Consider the following 25686-nt stretch of genomic DNA (forward strand, 5'->3'; position numbering starts at 1 on the left):
AATTTTTCCTGTTGAAGTTGATCATCAGATATTTGTTTGCGTTAGATTGCTATAATTTGTTGCTCGATTTGAGTCACGTACGTAGCGTGTTTGACGTTGGTTTCGATTTCTCTTGGGTTTTGTTTGGGAATTGGTAGCTTGTGTTTGGAGCATGGACGGTGTTTGTTTTACGTTTTTCTTTTTGTGTCGATTGTTGGCAGAAATGTTAGAGCTGTTGGTTTGATTGAGAATTGGGAAAATTTAGCAGTTCAAAGTTTCTTTTGCTTTGTTTTGGGGGATGAGAGTTCTCTTTCGTTTCTCGAATTACAGGTCAGAGCTGTCTAAATGCCATTATGAAGTTAGAGATGTGTTTCTGTGATATCATAGTTATTGTGTCATTCTGGTTGAATGGATTTAACTAGTTGCTATTATGTATGCAGATTGCTGAATGAATCATGGGTTTTGTGTGCAAAGGTTGTTTTATGGCATAGTAATGCTAGTTTTAAGAATGAGTGATTGCCCTTGTCTGTCCTTTACTGTCCAACTTGAGAGCGGACAGCTAGGGGGACAACGGGTAGGAGAAACGGAGGTTTAGGCTCTAGAGGGATTAAGTGTTGCTCATATTGTACAAGCAATGCTTACTTATAAATCTGATCATATTAGAGCTCACCGAGTGCCTTCATAGCGGATTTCTAGGGCATTTTTGGGATATTTCGTGCATGAATGAGGGCTAGTATATGAGTCTCATTATGTCACAAATCCAAGTACACAATAGATTACATTGCACTTTTCAGATCTAGATTAGGATTTCATTTCTTGTTGCTTACTCTTGCTATTGTTCTTCATTTTCCTAGTTAATTCTACACTTTCCTTCTTTAATTAGTTGTAGTTTGTTATTTTGCTCTTCATTAAAGTTGTAGCCACACTCTTAATCTATCTTAATCTCTAGTTTAATTGAATTCCATTATGTTTTCAATAATTAGCTTTGTTGATTCAATTCCTAGCATGAGTGAGTAGTTAATTAGGCTTGGTCTTAGGGTGATTAGCACTCCATGACTTGGATTCACTACAAGAAAAATTACATTGGGTGACGAATGAAAATCGTCACAAATTGCATGTTTTTTGTCACAAATAATATAGGTGACGAAAAAAAAATTGTCAACTAAAGGTTGTCGAGGATTCCTACCTGGTGACGAAATCTATTTTTCGTCACCTATAGTGCCTTTTGATGACGAAATATTTCGTCACCAAAAAGAGAATAATTGGTGATGAAATTTTTTTCCTCGCTTATTGTGCTTTTTGATGACGAAAAAATTTGTCACCGATGGGTCACATCACCAATATAAGAATTCGGTGATGAAATTTTTCGTTGCGAAAGACGTTTTCATATGGAAAAAAAATCATTCTTTCTTGCTCCTATTGGGTTTCGAACCCGAGCCCCTTGAGTTTTTCACGCAAGCTCCGACCAACTACACTACACACACTTTTCAGTAAATATTTGAAATATCTAATATATAACATATATGTTTAACATGAAAATATATTTCGAATGTAATTTTGAACCTTCAAACATTAAAATTAACAATTTTGATAAACATGAAAATTGTAGGCAATTGAGTTATTGTTCAAACCCAATTTAAATTATCTCAATCGGAGTTTTTAGTAAAGAGTTATGTCCGAAATACATTTAGTGACAAAGCGCAATTTAGAAATTTTGTCACGAAAGATACACATTTGACGACAAGATATATTTTTCGTCATTGAAAGCATTAAAATGGTGACAAAATTATTTTTCGTCACCAAAGTTAAGAATTTGGTGACGAAATATATTTTTTGTCACCAAATGATTATCTTTGGTGACGGAAAATAATTTCGTCACCTTTTTTAAGTTTTAGGGGACGAAAAATGTATTTCATCTCCAAATAGGTACCTTTGGTGATGAAAATATTTTTTTCGTCGCTAAATAGGTATAATTGGTGATGAAATTATTTCGTTATGGAAGTTGTCAAAACAGTGACGAATTTATTTTTTTGTCGCCAAATACACTCATTTATTGACGAAATTAATTTTCTTCGCCACTTTTTGTCACCAATTTTCATTTTTCTTGTAGTGATTAATCATGTTTTTCTCAATAAATCTTCATGTTTAGTTGAAAAATCAAGGTAGTTCGTGTTTGTCTATCAAATCTCGGCAGTGTTAACTTCTTTGATCAAGTGTAGGTAAGAGCAAGCCTACTTGCCACGCATAAATGTTTAGAGTTATGTCACTCATTGCGTTTGCTAGATGAATACTAGAACTCTCTTCCTGTTTCGACTCCTTTTCTAGTAAATGGGTTTAATGATAAATCTTCTGGGTTGGGAGATCGTTGACGCATATCTCAACCCAAGTAATTCGAGAGGAAAGCCGATTGATTCGATTCATGGATTTTGAAATCCCCTAGACCAGGCTGCTTAGTTTAAATCGTTTTCAAATCACACTTTCTTCGTTTCACACTACGCCTAAAAGTTAACCGTCTCAAGGCCACAATTCTTATTCCTACAAATCCAATCAAGCCATGACGATATTCTCTTGTGTACGATTCCGGACTTCTAAATTATTATGCTTCAACAGACGTAGTGACCCTGCGCTTGGGGTGAACATATATTGCTATATTGACGGACGAAGCAATACCCTACCGGCCAGATTTCATAAGTGCTTTCTCGATTTGTGCTGGGGGTCCATTTGGGATTCTTTACTATCTAGACCTAGATTGGTTCTCATCTGGCATTCGTTGGTCTTGCTTCAACAGGGGATGCCTGTGTCAACGTCTTGGTAGTTTTGGTTCATTCTTATATTTTTTGATAAAGTCTGTAATGCCTTTGAGCTTTAATACGAAATGATAGTTTCAAAAAAAAAAATCAAAATATATGGAGGAAAAGATGGATTACTGATTAGATTAATCCTCCTAAATTCAAGTTATGTTTCATGTGAGTCCATTACTGAACGTTTTTTATTTTTATTTTTGCAGACAAGAGTAACATTTTATTAAGGAAAATGGGGTGGGAAAACTAACCAAAAGTTGGAATACAACCAAATGGGAACAAATCCCATAACACCCAAAGGCCAAAAAGCCCAAATTCAACAATGAAGCCCAAACAACACCCCAAAAGAGACAAAACCCTAAAAATGAGGCCAAAAAGCCCAGATAATACTTTGAAGCCCAGCCCAAAGAATACCCAAAACCCTAACCCTAAACACTGTAAATTTTCGCAACAAGCCTTCCGCCACGCTGCCAGCACCTCTGATGATTGTCCACCACCACACCATCGACCACCCCAAGCACCACACAAAAGAGGCCAAAAAGCCCAGATAATACATTGGAGCCCAGCCCAAAAAATACCCAAAACCCTTAACCTAGACACAGTAAATTTTCGCAACAAGCCTTTCACCACGCCGCCACCACCTCAGACTATCCACCACCACACCGTCGACCAACCCATCCACCACCGATCACCACATGCCAACACCTCTAAACAAAAATGGCCGGACAGTGGGAACCCCAAGCAGACAGCCGCAAGCACTGAACCATTGCCGTTAAGCGATTACTGGACCAACCCAACAGAAGATACCGGCGGGAGGCTAACTGGCCAAGCTCCAGTCCACCAGATCTGCCTCGCCATTAAGCAAAAGCACAGGAGCCCAAGAACAGTTTGGCTGGAAGATCCAAACAGACCAGAACACGGCTGAGAGAAGGAAACGACGAGAGGACGACAGATCGGAAAACAAACCGTGTATAGAGGAAGAGGGGTCGGAAAAAAGAGGGGGAGGGAAGAGACAGAAGAACCGAGAAATATTACCGAGGCTAATCTCGTCGCCGTCCGAACCGCCCCACTGATGATCGCCGCAATTCGACCCACATAAACGATCTGGAGAAGCACGGATGTCGAAACCCACAACTCTGGCTGCAACTTCCTGCACCACCGCCACCAACCTTGTTACTCGCCTATCATTTTTGTAAAAAGAAAGAAACAGACGCCAGGGGGAGGAGGGGAGAGGAGGAGCCTCCCCCAGGCTGCGGCAGAAACCCTAGTTGAGGCTTGACTATTTGTTTTCGAGAGAGAGGGAAGACAGAAGAGAGAGACTTCAGAATGATAAAAGATTGTCCATTACTGAATGGGTTGAGCAGCCACCCCAAACCCGCAGGTTCGGCTTCCACTGTTCGGAAAAAAACTCTTGGGTTGTTGGAGCTTTGACCAGTCGTTAGCTTTAGGATCTTGGGATTAAGCGAGGTACGTATAAATTGGTCTCGAAACCCGGTTATCAAAAAAAAAAAAAAAAGAAGAAGAATCTGGTTGAGCGGGTTGCAAATTGAATAACAGGGTTTCTCAAAAGTTTTGTAGCTTATACATTATACAACCAACTCATTCAAAATTACACAACAGCAATACAAGTACAAACAATAAGCTAGCTCGGAACATTCAAGCAGCAACAGATAAGTATATGCATAGCGTGGGACAGTTCAATGGTGGGTTGATTCATGTTTTTGAACCGCAAAGAAAAATCTCGTTAATTATAAAGATCATAGAAGTGTATTGAGAGAGCTTCAAAGAGTACAACAACTCTTTTACTGCTGTTACTTGCAAAGGCTTATTTAAACGATATAAGATGCCAACAAAATAACCGAAACATAAATCGCTGCTCAGATGTACCCAAGTCCTCCCCAGAGAGTTAGAGACTAATAGCCCCTTCCCAAGAGAAACGCTCTGCCGAAGTTATGTCTAACCCCTGCAGTCCATTGGAAATCCTTTGTCGTCGGAAAGCACAACCCGAACGTTGGTGGGATAATGACTTTGTCACGCCCAACTGGTATTGGAGTAGCACTCCGTGCAAAGTTCTGTCCAGTATTGAAATTCTTGCCGCGTTGATATCTGGATTCGCTAATCAAACGAGCCTTAACTTTTGAACATTTCGTTTCCGTTTTGGAAGGAGATAGAATTCGTCTAGGGACTGGATTCTCCGGAGGAATGTAAATCCCTCTTTTAATGTCGTGAAATAGTTCTGTATCCGAATCGAATTGATTGGAAGAGTTGTAAAACATCCGAAAGACTTTCAGGCATGATAAGTGGAGAAGCTTGCATGGTTTGGGCAAATCATTGGAGCCATAATCCATCAAAGCATGCTCCAATAACTCTGTTTTCTTCTAATCTAGCATCCCTTTGCATAGGAAATTGAGTCTTCAATCTCTGCCTTTGGATTGCCTTTTAGGTGCAGCAAAACAAGGTTTGTTTTCCCATCTGGTTGCTCCTTCTGCCAATGCACAAATGGTGTGAGCTTTTTAGACAAAACAAATATATGGTGTAGATTCAAAGTTATTGTTACTGAACCACGTGGCGGTGCTGGACCCGGGATTAGGGGTGTGCAAAAAAACCGAGACCCGACGAACCCGACCCGAACTGAAGGATTTCGGGGCGGGGCCGAACATGTGGTTCGGTCGGGTACGGGTACAATTTTCCAAAAAAATCAGTTTTCGGTTCGGGGCTCGGGGTGCTGTTTTTTCTTACCCGACCCGATCAAAAAAAATCGGGCACACGGATGGTTACCCCCACTCCTTCGGTTCGGGTTCGGGGCCCAAATATTCAATACCCGACCAGTCGGGTTCGGGGCCGAACCCGACCCGTCTGACCCATGCCCACCCTTACCTGGGATGCTGCCAAGCGACCGATCTGGTCGTTCATCTAGGCAATCGATGACTTAGATCTTAATATCCGAGCAACGGATTATTTAAATTTTTATGCACTCGGATTAGATCCGAGCTGTCCATGCCAAGATGAACAACCAGATTGGCCGCTCCGCACCACTGTCAAGCACCCTCACTTAGCAATATCTCCCAATCCGGCAGTGCTCTAAGAGCACTAAATAATCACTCCCCCCAAAGCAGACACTCAATTTAGGCCATGCAAGGGATTTAGTATTATTTTCAAACTTTAGCTATTAAACTCGAATTTATATAGAAAAGTACTACTTCTACATTAAACACTCCGGGAGTAGTGCTCCTATGTCTCATAAGTAATGGAGCCCGAATGCGTTTCATTCGTGAAATCCACTAGTTTTGTGAATAGAGGAGAAGAATTTCTCCAGGAGTACTGAACAATTACTCGGGAGACCGACTCGTTTGGATACCTGGTAGCTTTGAATGTCGTTCAATAATCGCGATGAAGCCATTAGCAATTTGGTGATGGGTTCGTACTGCGAAGGTTTGAGTTTGTGGTTTGGTAAATTCGGGTTGAAAAAACACGAAGCTGGAAGAACCATTGTGTGGCTGGCAATAGAAATCATGCCCGTCTCAAGGTATTCCTCCATGGATGGTATGTATCCGTTGTTGCTCCATGTAGTTTCCACCAGCCATGAGCCAAACGTTTCCCGCCAATGCCAAACACGAAATGATTTTCGGAAAGTTACTTTGTACGCAAAAAAAAACAAAAGTACGTAACATTGCTATGAAAATCGTAACTTTTAAGTGATCGTTTCATTATAAATTTTAAGACTGATACTACCGATCAACTTATTGTAAAGTAAAATCGTATGCACAAATACTTACAATATCTCGAAGATTGTCAGTAATGTTGATTCCTTGTTGACGGAGGTGTTTCTTAGTAATATCACAGACAAGGCCATCAAGAGCTTCAAAGATAATCTTACCATGCCCACACAAACCTTTTCCGTCCCATCTGTTCATAAAAAGTTTGGGGTGAAATGTGCTACTTTTAATTTTACCCCGACAAAAGTTTAGTTGATGGCCACCAGAATGAAGTAGTCAAAATTAGCTAATTAAGGTTTCGACTCTGTTTTGTCAAAGTTTTCAAAATGAAAATTCCGTAAGTTACTTTTAAAATTGAATTTCGGTCGTAATTTTTTACTTTTTAGATTCCTCTCGTCATTTAGCTTATTTAGCCGAATGAGGCCTTAAACTTGCTTGATTGAGAGGGTTGTAAAAACTTAACTTTTCTTTGAAATATTTTAGAAAGAGGATTACAATTATTCAGAGAGATGAATGTACTATTGCAATTAATAGAGGAAAAGGCTGGATTTTTTATCTTAAAAGAAATTGGATCATCTCTGTCTTTAATTTGGACTGAAAAGGACAGTCTAAATTGTCCATTATTGCAATTAATGATTTGATTTTTTTTTAGAAGAGTCTCAATTCTTACCAACGAAAGTGTCAGAGAAAATCTGAATCATTGATTATATGAATGCATAGTCCAAATTTAGAGGTCAAAACTTGGACCAAAAAAGAATCCGAACCCCACTTAAAAATGTCTGAGAAAATCAGAATCATTAATTATACCAATGTTTAATTTAAATATAAATGGTCTCGACTAGTTCAAAACTTTGACAAGAAAGAATCTGAACGGCTCTTAAAAAATCATTTTTTTTAAACGTGGCCCCACTAACTAAAATAAGTGTCACACCCTCGATTTTCAACTAAAATAATAATATACTTTCCACAACAAAAGTCTTCCTCTCAAACTCTATTTACCCTTAACTGTCATGCCAATCCAAATAAAGAATCAAAGTCTCTTCTTCTTCTCTCTAAAATTTATTTATTTATTTATTATAAAGTCTCCCCAAACGTTTACAATTAAATGAGTTTCATAATAATCAAGGAGAGGAGTTTGTACATAGCTTTACATATGATCTAATCAAAAGATACAACCTTCAATTGCAAGCAAAGTACATGACATGAATTAAACTTGATGATAAACCACTCCTTAAAGGTTCCAATGAAGTCCTTAAGAGACGTCTCAACGTGCACTCCATGCAATCCAAGATAAGAGCCATGGCGAGTACCTGAAAGGATAGGGTGAGCTACACTAGCTCGTAGAGATATCCATACCTAAATTACATGCAGAAGTGAAGACAGATCACAAGGGAAAAACATTTTCCAAAGGCATACTTGTTTTGTCAAAAGTGAAGCTCAAAATGTCATACTCACGCTGGAAAATATTTGACTCCATTTCTCCAACACCAACACTCTCACCCACACACACCAATATTCTTAAAAATCTCAGCTTACCGTACGGCGTTATCCAAATCAATCCTTGCTTTTTCTTTTCCATTTCAATGACCTAAAGATTAATCTTAGTTCTTTAACGAAATGTTTTCACTTTCTTTTCCCATACAACTAGCTAACCTCTCACCAAAAATATACGCACTACACATGTAAAGTTAGAACATAAAGAAATCAATGACAAGTCGAACAATACCGCACCTCTACAACAAGGAAACTCACCCGTCAACCCCAAATCAAGTTTCAATTCTCAAGTTAACATCTAGCAAAATCCTTTCACAATAAGATTTCTTGTATAAGTCTAACAAGCAAATACTCTATATGAAACCCTCGCAATGCATAGCAGCACAAAGTACCAAATATGCGTTCACACAGAACAAGTTGCCCACTACATATCAGGAGAACAAGCCACAATGATTTGGAGGTCTAAAAGAAGGAATATAAGACATTTATTGACATATTGGACGATCCAAGGTTGCAACTCGAGGTCAAGTTCTTTGTTTCTCATGAATATTGCATTCTATCTCAAATCCACCTCATCGAATTTCAAACCGATTTCATACAAGCTTTCATTTTGATTGTAAGGTAATGTGGATGAACACCCAAGCTAGCACAGGTAAAACTTTGTCGTTTCGAGCTTGAATATCAGAGTCTGTTGATTTGTGCCCAACACCGGAGACCGCTCAAGAATGCCAAAGATTCTTTTTAATATTATTATGATTATTATTATCAAAATCCTTTAACAAAATCCATAATCTCTTTCATCAACTTCATAAACCAATTTCATATCATGTGTCAGAGCCGAAGCTCTTACTGGGCCAATTAAAGGACCCCAATGTCATTTGCCAGGCTCTTTACCCATTCGGGATGTCCTGAAGTATCAAATATGAGCTTATAGCTCATCCTGGGCCAATTAAAGGACCCCAATGTCCTCTGCCAGGCTCTTTACCCTTTCGGGATGTCCTGAAGTATCAAATATGAGCTTATAGCTCATCCTGGGCCAATTAAAGGACCCCAATGTCCTCTGCCAGGCTCTTTACCCTTTCGGGATGTCCTGAAGTATTCTCGTTTTGATCGTAAAGTTTCAAAATTCTTTTTCCAACAAGTTCGTACCATTCAATTCCAACGACGACTCACAAAATAATTCTTATGAAATCATATCGAATTAAGCATTAAAAACCATGGATACGTTCAATGGTGTCGCTAAGTGCGGAGGACCATGTAAGGAATCATTTGAGAAGTGTTCGGAATAGATTAGAAGTAACCAGAACCCAAGATGGTGGAGGAGGGACCAAAATCAGCAAAATTGTCCAAATACATGGTGTTATCGATATCCATGAAGAATGGTATCGATAACAATGGGTCGAGATCAGTCAAAACGCGATGTTATCGATACCATGAGAGAAGGTATCGATAACATTGGGTTCAATGTCATTCTAGACGCAATGGTAGCGATAACAGAGGCAGAGGGTATCGATCACATCATTGTTCGAGCAGATTCTCAGCAAATTTTCATGGGGTTTTTAACAACAGCAGCATCAACAATCACAACAACAATCAATGGCACAAACCAATGCAATAGAAACAAGCCACAAACATATATGGAAAGTTAGAACTCCCTAGATTAAAACTAAGTTCCTCCAAAACCCCAAAGGTCTCGACACACAAGGCAGCATCAATTTCCTTGAGTAAATTTACCATACTCTCTTAGAAAAATCATAACCCTTCCATCTTAAACCCAAAAATATTGAAACCAACGCCAAACGTTGCACCACTACAAGCACTACACTCAATAAAATCTGCGGGTTCAGAAACGAAAGAGGGGTTAACCCAACAATCAAAAGAAAAACTGATTCGCAACCATTTTTGCACCAGTCAACCACCCTGCTTTAGAAATTCACCAAAAATTGTATACTTGACCAAATTACTTGATTCCAATGCCAATCTCTTCTTAACTTAAATACGCAACTCCTGTAAAAGACCCAAAGCCACCCAAAGTATTCATCATGCCCAGAAGTTAAAAGAAAACAGCCACGCACAGATTCGCACATTCAGCAAACAGCCAGTATTCAAAAATTCATAACTAATTGTGTGATTATCGGTTTTGCATGATCTTGGTACCGAAATCTTCGTATTGAAACGAATTTTAACAGTTATGAAGACACCAAAAATTGATTCCTAGCAGAAGGGCTCCCAAAAGACAGATTACCAAAACCCACGAAATTTTCAGCATGCTCAAGATTTATTCAAGACTCAAAATAGATGATCAAACTTGATTCTTGCACATCCAACTAACACTTAAACATGTAAAGAAAGGTAAGAGATCCCTACCTCAAGTATCAAGACCAAGCTTTGAGCTCAAACCAAACCCTAGCCTCCAAATCCGAAATATGCCTCCACCGAGCTCTTCCCACGCGATCCGAGGGCCGAGAGGGCCGAGGATGAAGACCTGTGCGTGGGTTTTCAAGGATTGATGGTGGAGTAGCAAGAATTTGGTTGAGGGAGTGAGAGAGAGGAGACCGAGAGAAAGGGAGAGGAGGGAGAGAGAGCTTCCGTTAAAAAAAAAGAAAAAGGGGAAAGTGAAGTGTTCTCTTGGTTTGTGTTGATACATATAGCCCTAATGCACTAACACCCCTCTATTCAACAAACATCACATTATAACCCCCAACTCATACACCCTCACACACTAACAACAGACCAATTGCATTATAAATACCAAAAATTAAATGATGAAATTACGGGTCTCTACAATAAGAAATAAGTACTTATTTTTTAAATTAATAATAATGATCTATTATAAAAGAATAATCTATCTCATGAAATAAAAAATAAATACTTAAAAAATACTTCCTCCGTCTCTTTTTAAGTGTCCTGCTTCGTAACTCCAACTTATTAAAAAGACATCATCATTACACCTTTCACATCAATTTTTTCCTCTACTTTCTCTACTTGCCCATCATCATTACACTTTTACTCACTAACTTTTCAAAATGAAATATACTTTTAGGGACAAAATAGACAATGCACCAATTTTTACCCCCCTAACTTTACAAAATGGACACTTATAAAGGGACAGCCCATAATGAAATACTGGACACAAAAAAAGGGACGGATGGAATAATATTTTTAGCAGAACGAGGCTCAATCTCAAAACTCAACAAGAGGAAGTCTTTTTCTTATATTTTTTGGAAAGTGATTGTATTGTACCTTTGTACCATAGTTCTGAATACCGTTTCGGACAGGGTACCGGTTTTCCTACTGGTACGGTACGTACCGGTACCGGTTAGGTACCGGGTACCGTTTCGAATTTACCGCAACTACAATATATATAATAATTATATATAATTATAATTCAAAAAAATCCCCCATATCATACAATTCATCATAAAATATTTCTACTAGAGATTCTTTAGTCCCACATTGCTTAGTTACAAAACTCTTTTCCACTTTAAATGACTTTGCATACTAGTGAACTTGTGAATGAGAACCCCATAAGAGGTCTCGCGCGCTCGGGAAAATGTGCCGTGGCCAAAAGCAATTTGAAAAAATTGATTCGGAAACCAATTAACCGGGTGCGCGTCACGGGTCATTCGTGCGCAGGGGGGGTGCAAATCCGGGATCTAAGCCTCGCGCACGTACTATAGTTAAGCCCGTGTTTTGCTAAAAGACCGGAACGAAATTGGAGGGTTAGGGTACCGATTTTTCGTCAAAACGGTACGTACCGGCCAGTACGGAACGGTATCAATAACTATGCTTTGTACTGCCTCGTTCAAGCTTTGCAAGTCGTCAAGTGAACCTTTCATGTCAAAAAAATCATCTGCAACCGTAATAAGTATGGCACTTTTTGCAACAATCAATCGAACAGCTGAACCACGTGGCGGAGAACTGCTGGCAGCTACAGCAAAGTAACAATATGTCGTTTTTTCCCTACCAAATCCCATCTCACTGAGCCCCCACTCCTTGGACCACGTATGCGTACATACCCATGACCCATGGAAATTAGAATATTAGAATGAGATTACCAAGGGAAAATTGAATTTTTTTTTAGGGGTGCATATTTTATAGTCAGCGGGAATTAATGTTTAGAAAACATGCATACCTTGTCACTTCTTCGAGTTCTCTTTGATAGATCGATTGCCAAAGCTTGTAGTTCTCCACAGCTAATTTCATTAGCTTGTCATTATGAAGACATGATAACCTAGTATTTTTTTATATGTTTTCATTGGATGTTAGAAGTGTATTTTATATGACATTTTACCATAACAACAAGAAAAATTATTAATTACTAACTGATCTTGAACCATGACTCAAAAACAGGCACAACAGTTAGCTTCGGCTATAAAGCATATTTTCCTTAATATTCTCTCCATCCCTAATAATTGTCCAGCCTGCAAACCTAGACCTTACAAAATATGTATTTTTTCCGTTAAAAGATTCATGCCTTGTTTGGATCAAGATTTGGAAAAAAAAATTCCAAACTCAAAAAGCACTCATTACTGAGTTTGGTAGGTGAAATTATCCTCTTGCCCTCCCTCAAAAAAACCTACTTTCAATCATTATTCTTATTTCTCTCTCTATCTCCCTACTTCCAATCATTATTCTTATAAAAACTTTCTCAAAAACTCATTCAAACACATCATCAATCTTTTTCGCAACTTAAACGAACTCATTACTATCCATTGATTTATGAAATCATTTTGATTTTTTTAAGAAAACAAATGCATCATTTTAAAGGCTTAGGTTTACAAGTCAAACACTTATTTAGGGATAAAGGGCTATTTAAAGGGCAAATATCAGCGATCAAGTTTTCTAGTGCCCAAAAAAATACTTGATAGTGACAAACTTGTGTGGAACTCTTGAATGGACCCCACACAATAATATGATTATCAAGTATTCTTGGAGCATGCCTCTCGGAGCATTGAATAATCTCTCCTAATAATGAGCTTGAGTGAATTTTCAATTGAAAAATATTCCTATAGAAGGAGGCCTTTGCAATCCAAAGAGCATCGACATGATCATTTGCTTCAATCCAAAATCTATGGTCAAGATGATCCAATCGAGCAATCCATGGAAGACTTGACTCATGCTCAACCTGTTCAATGGCCACACACGGTTTCATTGGCTCAATATAATTGGTATCAGAGGAGACAATATACTTGAGTCAGGATTAAGTGTGTGCACGTAAGTGTTTGTGTATATATGTGCATGTAAGTGTTCGTAATGTTGTTTTTTTCCCGACGAAATAAAGAAATTTTTTATTGATGTACCGTGTACGTAATAAACTTGAACGTACGAGTCATTATTGACGGCCGATTATACGCTTCAATTTCGTTGCGTCATCCGCTTCGGTTTCATTTTCGGATCATTAATAATGATAGGGATGGGGACGAAAGTGAGTGTCATAAGGAGAGAAATAAAAAAAAAAAAGAAAAAGAAAAGGAGAATAGAGCCGAAACTCGTTTTCGGATCACTTCACACAAAGGTGCAAAAGGCCTTTTTGCATCGTCATTCCTTCCGATGGGCACAGTCTTTCTTATATCGCCCATTTTTTTTTGTTGGGATTCATTGACTTGGATAGGCGCAGTCTTTCTTACATGAATTGTTTTATTTTTTTTTTGAAATTCATTGACTTTGGAATTTTTAATTTTCAAGTCCTGGACCACAGAGATTTGCTTGTCTCAGTGGAATATTTGCTAGGGCATTCTACAGTATTTACCTAAATAGAATTTAATTTATGTACAGACAAGAGCAGTAATTTGATGTTTTGATTGGGGTTAAATTTCACCGACAATTTGCCTTAATGACAGATACCCTACTCACATATGAGAAATAACCCTCACTGGTTTCTATGTGCGTTTCACTGACTACATCCCAAGAAACAATTATTTGTCCAAATACGTCATGCAATCAGCCAAAAGTAACTTATGTCTAAAAAAAAAAAAAAAACTTTTTACCCAAATGACTTTTTTTTGAAAGTTAAAAAAAAAAAAATTGTCAAGTCTTATATAGTGTGAATCAAAATGACTTTTTTTTAACCCATTGTAGGAGCTGTTTTGATAAAAAAAAATATTGTAAAATTTATAAATATATTTTTATTTTTACTACTCAAAAGAACATTTTTTTTGGGTCAGAATTGAAAGCTTTTTATTATTTATTCGTTAATAAAAAGGTGAATTTGTTAATATAGGACACTTTTGGATAATACTATCACATGTTATGTCAATAAGGCAAACACCAGGGGATGTGATTAGCGTGTCAAAAAATTATCTGTCTTTTCTCTAAATTTTTTGGATTAATCAGTCGTTTCAACAAGAAGTATTAAAATTCAAGCATATAAAATTTGGATAAAAATTAAAAAAAAGTTCATATAAGATGAAATATCCACTGTTTCTTTCTATATGAGCCAAGATGTCTTCATCATGCACAAACCAACAGAAGCTCCCAGCAAAAGCATTACCCTTACTACATAAATACGTATAGAAATATCGTATTCCTATATCATAGAGAAAATAAAGCAATACCGTCGTGACCATATTTATGCAAGTACTAACTTTATAATAGTCACGTTATATGCCACTCACCATGATATATATATATATATATATATATATATATATATATATATATATATACAGTCATTTTCAAATGAGGAGGTCCTTATTTTAGTTAAAATAAGGATCTCTCCATTTCTCTCATTTTCCGTTCGAATTTCAATGATCCGAGCTGCTCAATATGTTCAGAACGTGATTTTAAGAGTACCCGCGAGGAATTAGCAAAAAAAATGACCGGGAAGGGCTTCATCCGAGCAGTTTTTATTTGAACCGTTCGATAAAATATAAACAAAAACTGCTCGGATGAAGTCTTTCCGGTCATTTTTTTTTGCTAATTTCTCGCGGGTACCCTTAAAATCACGTTCTGAACACATTGAGTGGCTTGGATCATCAAAATTCTATCAGGAAATGGAGGTCCTTATTTTATTAAGTTAAGGTGGTCCTTAGGAGAAGGTGACTATATATATATATATAGTCAGTCTCAAATGAGCGAGTTCTTATTTTAGTTAAAATGCAGACCTCCTCATTTCTCCCATTTTCCAATCGAATTTCGATAATCCGAGCCGCTCAATGTGTTTAGAACGTGATTTTAAGGGTACCAGCGAGAAATCGGCAAAAAAAATGACCGGGAAGGGCTTCATCCGAGCAGTTTTTGTTTGAACCGTTCGATAAAAAACAAACAAAAACTGTTCAGATGAAGCCCTTCCCGGTCATTTTTTTTGCTGATTTTTCGCGAGTACTCTTAAAATCACGTTCTGAACACATTGAGCGGCTCGGATCATCGAAATTCAATCAGGAAAGGGAGGTCCACATTTTATTAAAATGAGGTGGTCTTTACGGGAGACGGACTGTATATATATATATATATATACAGTTAGGTTCCGGTGAGGGATCCCTCTTTTTATTAAAATGCGGGACTCCCCTTCCTGATTGAAATTCGACGATCCGAGCCGCTCAAAGTTATCAGAACGTGATTTTAAGGGTCCCCGTGAGAAATCAGCAAAAAAAATGACCGGGAAGGGCTTCATCCGAGCAGTTTTCATTGAACGGTTCAAAAAAAACTGCTCGGATGATGCCCTTCCCGGTCATTTTTTTTGGTGATTTCTCGCTGGGACCCTTAAAATTACGTTCTGCACACATTGAACGGTTCGGATTTTCAAAATTTGATCGGGAAATGAAAATCCCTCATTTTAAAAACATGAGGGATCCCTCACTTGAAAATTCCTCTATATATATATATACATATATATTAATTATTTTTGGATCCCTCTTGTTTTTTGGTTGGATCTTTGAGGGATTTATACAGCAGTTTATTGCTTATATTTTGCTCCTTTTTTTTTTGATCAGCTTATATTTTGCTCCTTGATTGATCTTAATAAAATTTTCTTTTACTGATAAAAAAAAATTGAGAGAGAAAGAGAGAGAGAGTACATGGAGTTATATCGTAGTCATGCATCCGCAAGAGCCGGAAGGCTAAAGAGTCTTTGTATAACTTTGCTGGTTTCAAATTTCCAACTCTTGTTTGTGGCCTCTTGTAACTCCTAAAATATTTCAACCACAATTTTTTGAAAAAAAGAAGAAGAGAGAGCTAGCAATGTCAGTCCATGAAAATAATTAATTTGGAAGATTCTTAATAGGAATTTTCACCCCAGACAGTAAAAAGTAAGTATAATTTTTTAACTACCTGTAAGCCTCTGACAAAATCACTTCAATCTCTCCACTAAAATGCTCAGCCAATCCTAACCTCGTAACTTGATTTTCCAAACTAAGCTTCATGAGCTCTTCATCAACTGGATACATGGGTGTAACTGCACCCAAAATATATATATGAGATTAAATTATTTACACCGTCATATATATATATATATATATATATATATATACATACATATGTATATATATATATGTATATATATATATGTATATATATATATGTGTATATATATATGTATATATATATACGTGTATGTGTCATTTTAAGGCCACATATATGTATGCAAAATTAAAGGACTTTCAACCCAACCACCCAATATATATTCCAGTTCAAACAAAAAAAAAAAAAACAATCCTATATCAGCACCAAAACTACAACCCAAACCCTACACCGGTTTTTGTCACTCATAGGTTTATCCAGATTTTTTTTTGATAGGCAAATTTTTTTATTAAAAACTCGATAACGGGTACATCGAGAAGGAGAGGGAAAGCATCATTGAGAGAAAAAAAAACCAATCCAAGTTTTTGTTTCGTTTTCCAATTATTCATTGGATTTTCTCTTTTCTGGGATTCCTTTTGCTCTTGTGTTATTTCATGGAGCTTGGGTTTTCCTCTTTCTCTTTCTTTTTGTTCGATGTATCCATTGTCGAGTTTGAATTTATTTGCCGTTTAATAAAAAAAAATGACACTGGTTGACAGAAATTCTGACTCCACCCCTGTTCTCTTTGAACATTTATACTCCTTTAATTTTATCATTTTCTTCTTCAAATTATAAAAAACCAACCTCCGCGAGGACATCTTCGAACAAGTCTCTCGAGGTATTCTTTGCACTTTCTCTCTCCTGTAGCCATGAAAGCATAAGCTGTTGCAGAGGGCGAGTGAAACAAAGAGCCATCCTTGTTCAAGCTCTTTAGTATGATTTCTCTATCGATGTTGCTTGTGGATGGTAAAGCTTCTAGGAACGACAGTAAGGTGCTTAATCCGAGTACCCATTTTTCGTGTATATACATCCCTTTTTTCGTGTGTATATATATACATGAAAAATAGGTGCTTGGTTCAAACACTCTACACACCTCGAATGCCGTTGATTCCCGAGTTGGGTCACTCGGTTTTTTTTTTAAAATTTTTGGACGGCTCGGATCGGCCGTCCGGTTGTCGGAGACAGCCCGGCGCAGCCGTCGGTACGATTTTCCTCCCCGGCTGGTCGGTGTATATAGCAGCACTCTTATTTTAAATGTAAAAGTAGGGTTATTAAAAATTATAGGGAATGCGACAACCCTATTAGCTTCCCTCTGACTCTATCCTTGCATGTAAATAAGCTTGGTTCCTTAGATCATTTGATATACTTGAACAGAGCTCAATTAAGCTGTCAAAATACTAATCAAGCAGAAATTTGAAGTAGATTAATACGAGGGTTTAATTTGAGCTTGAGCAGAGTTCAAGTTCATTGAATTTCAAATAAGCCGAGCTCAAACAGCGGCTCTTTTGTAATCTACTTCCGTTCCAAAAAAAGGTAATCTACTTCCGTTCCAAAAAAAGGAAAAACGTACTGTATATTTAGCTGGAGTTCAACCGGCCCCATGCATTTAGACATGTGTAGACGTGGTCTAGCCGTCTAAATATGTAGGCTTCCTTAATTGGTACGATGGAGTATATATCACTATGATCACTAGTCAGTCAATAACAGAAAGTGACGGCTCAAGGCTTCCTTAATATGTAGGCTTCCTTAATATGTACGCTTGAATTTTTTTTCTTTTGAAGAGGCATAGGTTTGATTTTTGATTCCCATGTTTCGAAATATGTAGGCTTCCTTGTACAATTAGTCCCTTCTTCAAAAATGAAAATTCAAGTACGAAACCTTTGGTTTCATATTCAAATACCAAACCGTCTGTACGTAGCTAATATTTAATTTATTCACTATTTTTACTTTCCCAAGATATGTATATTTCTTATTATTCATTGCACATGTCTACAAACCTGAATATTCTACTACTTGGCTCAGTTCGGCTCGTCCACAATGAATAGAATCGTAGTACCTGTTACGAAGAAATGCAATCAACAAAAGCCATATTACAATTTCATGGATTATACAAACTGAATTACCAGCTACAACAAATTGGGATAAACTGATAAGCGAATCGAACCGTATTTCACGCAAGTTTCTTAAAATAGATTTGCCGCCTACCAAGGGTGTTTGAAGTTGCATCGTTGCCTATCTCCCAAGATAATTCGACTAGAACCACAGCCCACGAAACATTACCGTAAGCTATCTTAATGAACAAATTAATCATATGTATACTTCTCTCTGACGCAATGATTAATGACGCTCGTAATATACATTTAGAATTCGAAAATCAGGTGTGTATCTCACGAAAACGGGCCAGTCTCCTATTATAATCGATGTGAGACTTGCAAGATTAATTTTGAATTAAAGTAATAGTAATTACTTTAATGAGACAGCTTTACAAAACTATTCATACCAAATTGATCAGTAGCTCCTTATAAATATGTTGATCAACAATGCTACACATATAATAATTCAAACACAATATCTCATATACATGTGAGATCCACACATACAACCTTTCATATACATGTGGGCCCACATGTATGTAAGACAGTGAAATGTTGTATTTGGTGTTGTGTTTGAATTGTTGTACGAATACCATTTTTGCGTAAGTGCTACACACACAACCGATGTGTAAAATACAATACACAACCAATCTCTATCCCTCTATTGTTGTAATAAATGGTCATGATTTGCTCAAATTTTTTCCCATAAAAGTTAAACTTTTCTCTGGTAGAGTTTTTTTTTTTAAAATCTAAACCGTTCAAAAATATCTTGACGGACAAAATTAGACACACAAATTGGTTGTGCGTGTAGCATTTTTGTTTTTTATGTTCATAGCAAATCATTTCTCTACGAAGAACCAAACCAGACAGTACACACTAGTGACTAGACACTAAGGACCCACGTCACGTGTACGTAGCGCATAACGTGTTCAATGACATGCACGTCCTTGTGACCGGCCATTTCCTACGCACGGTACTGTCTATGTTTTTCCGCCTGACTGGCCGTCAAATTAATTAATTGGAGTGCCAAATTCCAAATGCCAAATGCGGCGGCCGCTCATATGATATTGATCGGTCTTGAGTTCACATACTATATGCATATAATTAGTACTATTACTTCCGATAAAATGATGAGTTTTTTTTTTGATAATGCAGAGAGTGTCCAGGGCCAGCTGTGCGCACCTCATACTAAATCTTATAGTCCATCCCGCAGCCGTTTCACATGCTTACACGTGGGAGTGAGGTGATTTCAAGAGTTGTTGGTAAAGAAAATTGAACATAAGACCTTAGAATGGAGCAAACACATAAGTCGCAGATCAAGACCACTTGATCAAACCAGTCGAGTTGTACACGAGTAGCTTGCGCTAGGTTCTACTGGTTAGCAAACAACTCGAGCTCGAGTTGGTAAATAACTCGACTCGTTTATGAAATTAAGCTAGACTTTTTTAGTAAACGAACCGAGCTCGAACACCTCGATACTAACCTGAACTCGAGCCAGCAGACTAGTGTTGGGAAATAGGAGCCGCGCGCTCAGACTCACAACAAACAAAAAACACTCAGTTTTTAGGTATTTATCGTCTGCTATTTTTACTGCTTTTTATGTTGTTTGCTTGTTGTGTGTATTTTGCTGCGGTTGTTGGGATTTTGTTTTTGTTTGTTTTTTTAGTTGGTTTTGCCTTGCCGGGATTTTGCTTGGTGTTGTTGGTCAGAGTTAATTTGATGTTGTTGTTGTTGTTTGTTGATGTTTTCGCGGTGCTTTGTGTCCAATTTCTGGTGTAGGGGTTGGATGGATGCTTTCAGCTTGTAGTTTTTTTTTTTTTCAGGCCACTAAATACACCCGACTACGCAATTTAAATCTCCGAAGGAGCTAGCGCGGCCACAAGTACTATCACGGCTTCCCACTTAAGGGTACTGATAAACCTAACATCCAACAAATTTCAATTACCAGCAACAAAAGTTGAGTCAATAAACTAAAGGAAAGCATATTGAACGGGATTAAGGATATGGAAAGACACGTGCATTATTGGATCTCCTCCTCAAGTTCTATGTTATGATTCTGTTGTCTCCGATATTATCGACATTATCATTCGAGATTTGTTCATATATCCTCGTGACGCTGAGATAATATGCTAGCTAAATCCCGGCCCCGTGCCGCAAGATTTGCCAAATCCAGTGTTAATGATCGATGCATTAATCTCCAAAGGATCTAGCAAGGGAATTTCGACAGTCAAAGCGGCACTATATATATATATGCTAGCTAAATCCCGGCCCCGTGCCGCAGGATTTGCCAAATCCAGTGTTAATGATCGATGCATTAATCTCCAAAGGATCTAGCAAGGGAATTTCTACAGTCAAATCGGCACTATATATATATATATATATATATATATATATATATATATATATATATATAATACTCGTATGGCCGGGAATGAATTAATGAAGGAATATGGTGAGCATGGTGCTTCCAGTTAAGATACTAGTTCTAGTCAAGCTAACTTTTGGATTAGGCTTCTGGAGTGTAAGGTTCCTTGGAATCATAATTAGAAAAAACCTTATACCCATCAAAGCCTACTACTTGTTGGTTGCGGGCCAACAACTTGCTCACGCGGGTCAAACCGTGATGCTTGGAGCCTGTTACGTTTTAATCTAAGGAAATAGAATTACATATTTACCACTATTTAAGAGTTTTGGTAAGATGATAAGCTCTTAATCCTAATACTAATACTATTAATTAATAATTATCACGAGGAAAATAAACAGAAAGGCCAGACAGACATAATATATGCTTAGGCCAAAGGAATACCAGCTTTGATTTCCAGCATGTCGAATATTCTCAGAAAGAATACGAGAATTATAAGGGTATCATTGGAGTGTTTCACTGAGCCTTCTTAACAAAATAAGTATTTATTTGCAATTTTGAAGTTTAAAAATAATAAATAGACTTACGGGAATAACTTTTTGTGCAATATGAATCTTGTTTGATAGATCGTAATGAGATCTTTTGAACGATGCAAAAAAAGATTATTTAAGTATGAAAATTGCAATTAAGTATTTATTTTTTTTAAGAACGCTTACTGGAACAGGGTCCGAAAATCATTTATCTCTAAATTACCAATAATAATTTTTTAATGGCCAATACTGAAGCTTTGTTTATCCCACCGCGGGATACTTATGTTACAAACCATAACTTTGCAAACTCTTGGGGCTCATGCCGCAAGAGAGACGATCTCTTGTGAATCTCTTAGTTTCGGCGTGAATGACCCGTCTTATACCGGACTGGGAAGGAAAATAGTTGAGGTGAGCATAAGCTGCAGGCCCTGTCGACACCACTAATCGTTGAACCAAAAAATATATGGTATATATTACAAATCACAACTCAATTAACCTAAACGGATCGGACTTTGAATGCAGGCGCAATCTCAACAGGAGCATTATGGCATGTGAACACTAAAAAATTTGAAACTCGGGTAGGGATGACATCCAAGCTCATTCCTCCCTCCCTCCACCATTCCTTTCCTTAGTTTTGGCCGGAGATTGTACCACGAATGACATGTCCCTCTCCATTTAAGACAGAATTCATACATCTCAATGAAACTTGGTTTTATGTATGTTTTGAGAAATATTTTTTAATATTCTCATAACATTTTAGGTTAACTATTCGTTGACAAAATGAATTGAAAAAACATAAAAATATAGTCTGAAATTGATAAAAAATCGTATTAGCCAGAAGAGCAAAAAATACAAGGCATTTTTGTCTTCTCTTTCTTTTGGTAATAATTATTTAGTTTTAGATTCTTCCCGTCAAGTGATCAATGGTTAATTCTATACAATTGATGCGAATCAAATAAAATTTTAAAAAAACAAGAAAACATTTAGCTTAGTTTAAATCAGAAAGTCTTTTCCAACACCCAATTTGTGCCAACTGCATGCCAAACACTATTCTTGCATGGTTCAAAAGAGAAAATCTTATTCACGTAGGAGCTGTGAATAAGGTTTATGGCACTTAATCTTGGCCATCCAAAAGTGTTTTGGACGATCCAGATTAAAAATAATCTATTAATGGTAATAGATTGAGTGGAGCCGTGAATAACTTATTCTTCTCGGCTCTGCCGTGAATAAGTTACTCGTGGTTCAAAAAGGCTTCCACCTTGTATTCTTGTTCTAGTTAGGTAAATCACGAGTTGAGATCAGTGCCGGTCTCGATGCTTGGGTTGTCCTAGCCCGACTCCAAGTTTGGTTACCCAAAAAATAAAGAAATACAAGTCAAAAACCAAAAAAATAGAAAATAAATTCAAGTTTACTTAAAACATATATTTTCTTATTAGTTTAAGGTAATTTGATAATGTACAAAAACTTAAATGAAAGAGTATAATATATTTAAAAAAAAAACAGTAACGAGTATTTCTATCTTTAAATGTGGAAAGATTAGCAGTACTATTATTTATTTATTTTTTATCAATGGTGCATATGTGATATCTTTGTGGTGCCAATGAACTAAACTTATGTGGGGTTCAAATCTCAATAGGGGTAAAACTCGTGAATGAGTTTTCTTTTAGCCACAAGGACTAGAACTCAATAGCAAGTGTGGAACCATCCAATACTACCATGAATACAAACAAGGAGATTTACAATTTTTTGGACTATTTTATATCACATCTAAATTTTTTTTCCAAGGACTTATTCCGGGGCCGGCCCTGGCTGAGATCCGAAGCTAAATCTCCCTCCATTATTTCAAGCCATACCCTTCTTCCCCTCCTAGCCATCAGAGATTTGATTATCCTTCATGCGGATGGTGCTTGGAATTGAACTCACCCCTCCTGGAACTTTAGCAACTCACAGCGACAACAGCACCAAGTCAATCGTTTAGCCTACTATGGGAAACTTTTGGATTATTTTCAAGAACACCCCTTCAATTATCACGTTTTGTCAACGTGACCTTCTCACGTTCAAAACTCATCAACCTCACCCCCACAATTTTCATTTTCCATCAACTCCACCCCCTCCATCTAAATCTGTTAAGAAAAGTTAACATTTTGGACGAAAAATAGTTAATTTGGACGGGAAAAGAAATTTTAATCCTAAAATACCCCTTAAAAGTTAAAACTCTGAAACACCACATCAAACATCCCTCCTTCTCTCTCATCTCTACTACTCCCTCTACAAAGGACCACGACCACCACCATTGGCCCACCTCCAGCAACCAACCCTTGGCCGAAATCGACGCACCCCGATGCTGAGATCAGCGTCAGCACAATGTAAAAAATACGACTTTTTTTTCAAACTCACCAACCCAGATCTGCACAATTTTATTTGGGGAAATTCACTACAAGAAAAAGCACTATTGCCTTCGCTTTTAAAAAAGTGGCTAAAAGTTCAATCTCGTTGGCATAGGATTTTACCTACAAAATTTGTTGCGTCGCTAAGGCGTGGCTAAAGGTGCGTCGACAATAGTTTTTGCCAACGAGAAGTCTATGCGTGGGTAAATGAATGAGTTTTAGCAACTACTTATAGCGTTGGCAAAATGTCTAAGCTGTGTTGGTAATTGTTGTGTGTTGGCAAAAGTCAAGAAAAATATGGACAATATTTTACTTTTGCCAACGCAAAAGAGAAACTTTAGTGATGGCTATCTTTGTAGGCAAAGGACAAGCTTTACCAACGCAAATTGCTCGTTGGCAAGAGCACCATTTGCACTAAATTATAATTTTATTTTTTTCCTGTACTACTTTTGCCGACACCTAAAATGCGTGGAAAAAATAATTTGTATTGTATGTTCCATACCTTTGCCCATAGGCAAAGTTCTTAAATATATCCATAAATTTAAATTTAGAGCTCAATTTTCATAACATTTGAGGCCCATATTCCATCAAAATTCCTTAAAAACACACAAACATAGAATCTGTTATCAAATTTCAACAAAATCAATCCCATATGTATCCAAGTACATCCCAAAAGTAACTAACATTCTAAAATATCCAAAAAGGAACTTTGTCAATACATTTCAATATCCAAGAGTAATTTACCAAGTCTACCATATCCAAGTATCCTACCAACAAATCTATTATAAAAAAAAATGATCCAAAAAATATTAAGTGATTCCATCGCATTGCCTTGCCAAACCAATGCATCATCAACCTGTTAATAAATAAAAAAAAAACATCAATGAGAACTATGATTACTATCATAATTGTGAAAATAATAGTACCTACTTTTATTGAAACAAAACACCCCAAAAGGAGAAGGGGAACAGAACACCCCAAAGGTTTAAAGTAAACCTAGACTAAGTAACCCACAAAGTGTACGGGGTATAACTTCCCACATGTTTGACCCTTCCAATAATTGGGATGACACCACTGCCTGAACTACTTGGCAGCAGGCTAACCTGAAAAGCCTCACACCCATAGCCAAATAAAGCACCAGCATCACTTGATAGCAACAAAAAAAACAGTATCCAAAAATCCTTAGACACAAGAGAAAATGGCACCAGGTGCACCACTAGATTCAACATGTACACCAACAGATTCAATAGCATATGCCTAAGATTACCAATTTCATTTGAGACCTAAAGCCCTTTACTACATGATTGATCTGCAAATTTGATTTAATGCCACTAGCCACACTGCACCGCATCACTAGATAGCAACAGAAAACAGTTGCAACAAAAAAACAGCAGCAGAAAACAGTTGCAACAAAAAAATAGTATCCAAAAATCCTTAGACACAAGAGAAAATGGCACCAGGTGCACCACTAGATTCAGCATGTACACCAACAGATTCAATAGCATATGCCCAAGATTACCAATTTCATTTGAGACCTAAAGCCCTTTACTTCATGATTGATCTGCAAATTTGATTTAATGCCACTAGCCACACTGCACCAGCATCACTTGATAGCAGCAGAAAACAGTTGCAACAAAAAAACAGTATCCAAAAATCCTTAGACACAAGAGAAAATGGCACCAGGTGCACCAATAGATTCAGCATGTACACCAACAGATTCAATAGCATATGCCCAAGATTACCCATTTCATTTGAGACCTAAAGCCCTTTACTTCATGATTGATCTGCAAATTTGATTTAGTGCCACTAGCCACCACCCAAAATTTTTGTTTAGTGTTGTCATGTAGTAACAACATTTCAATTTCTATTCATTCACAATGCCTCTTTTCTCATTCATGCCCACGCCTCTAACATTCTAGGAGAGAATTTTCAAATCTCCCACTCTCCTAGAACTAGACTGCCCAATTTGGGTTAAGGAATTGATTGAACCACAAGAACTGCTCTTAACTCTTTCTGGAGTGCACAGAACCATGAGTTGGGACTA

At 37.3% G+C, this 25686-nt stretch overlaps 1 long non-coding RNA gene and 1 pseudogene across 1 annotated transcript; both read right to left on the reverse strand.

Annotated features, from left to right (window-relative positions):
- Positions 1-3597: 3597 nt before the first annotated feature.
- On the reverse strand, positions 3598-17300 carry LOC131317272 ((E,E)-geranyllinalool synthase-like; annotated as a pseudogene).
- Positions 7533-10651, reverse strand: LOC131312114 (uncharacterized). The gene is made up of 2 exons (XR_009195710.1): positions 10358-10651; positions 7533-7806 (listed from the first exon to the last, which is right to left on the reverse strand). It is a non-coding gene; the product is annotated as an uncharacterized LOC131312114 (long non-coding RNA).
- Positions 17301-25686: the final 8386 nt, after the last annotated feature.

This window comes from Rhododendron vialii, chromosome 2a, assembly GCF_030253575.1.
Source record: "Rhododendron vialii isolate Sample 1 chromosome 2a, ASM3025357v1".
Lineage (NCBI taxonomy): Eukaryota > Viridiplantae > Streptophyta > Magnoliopsida > Ericales > Ericaceae > Rhododendron > Rhododendron vialii.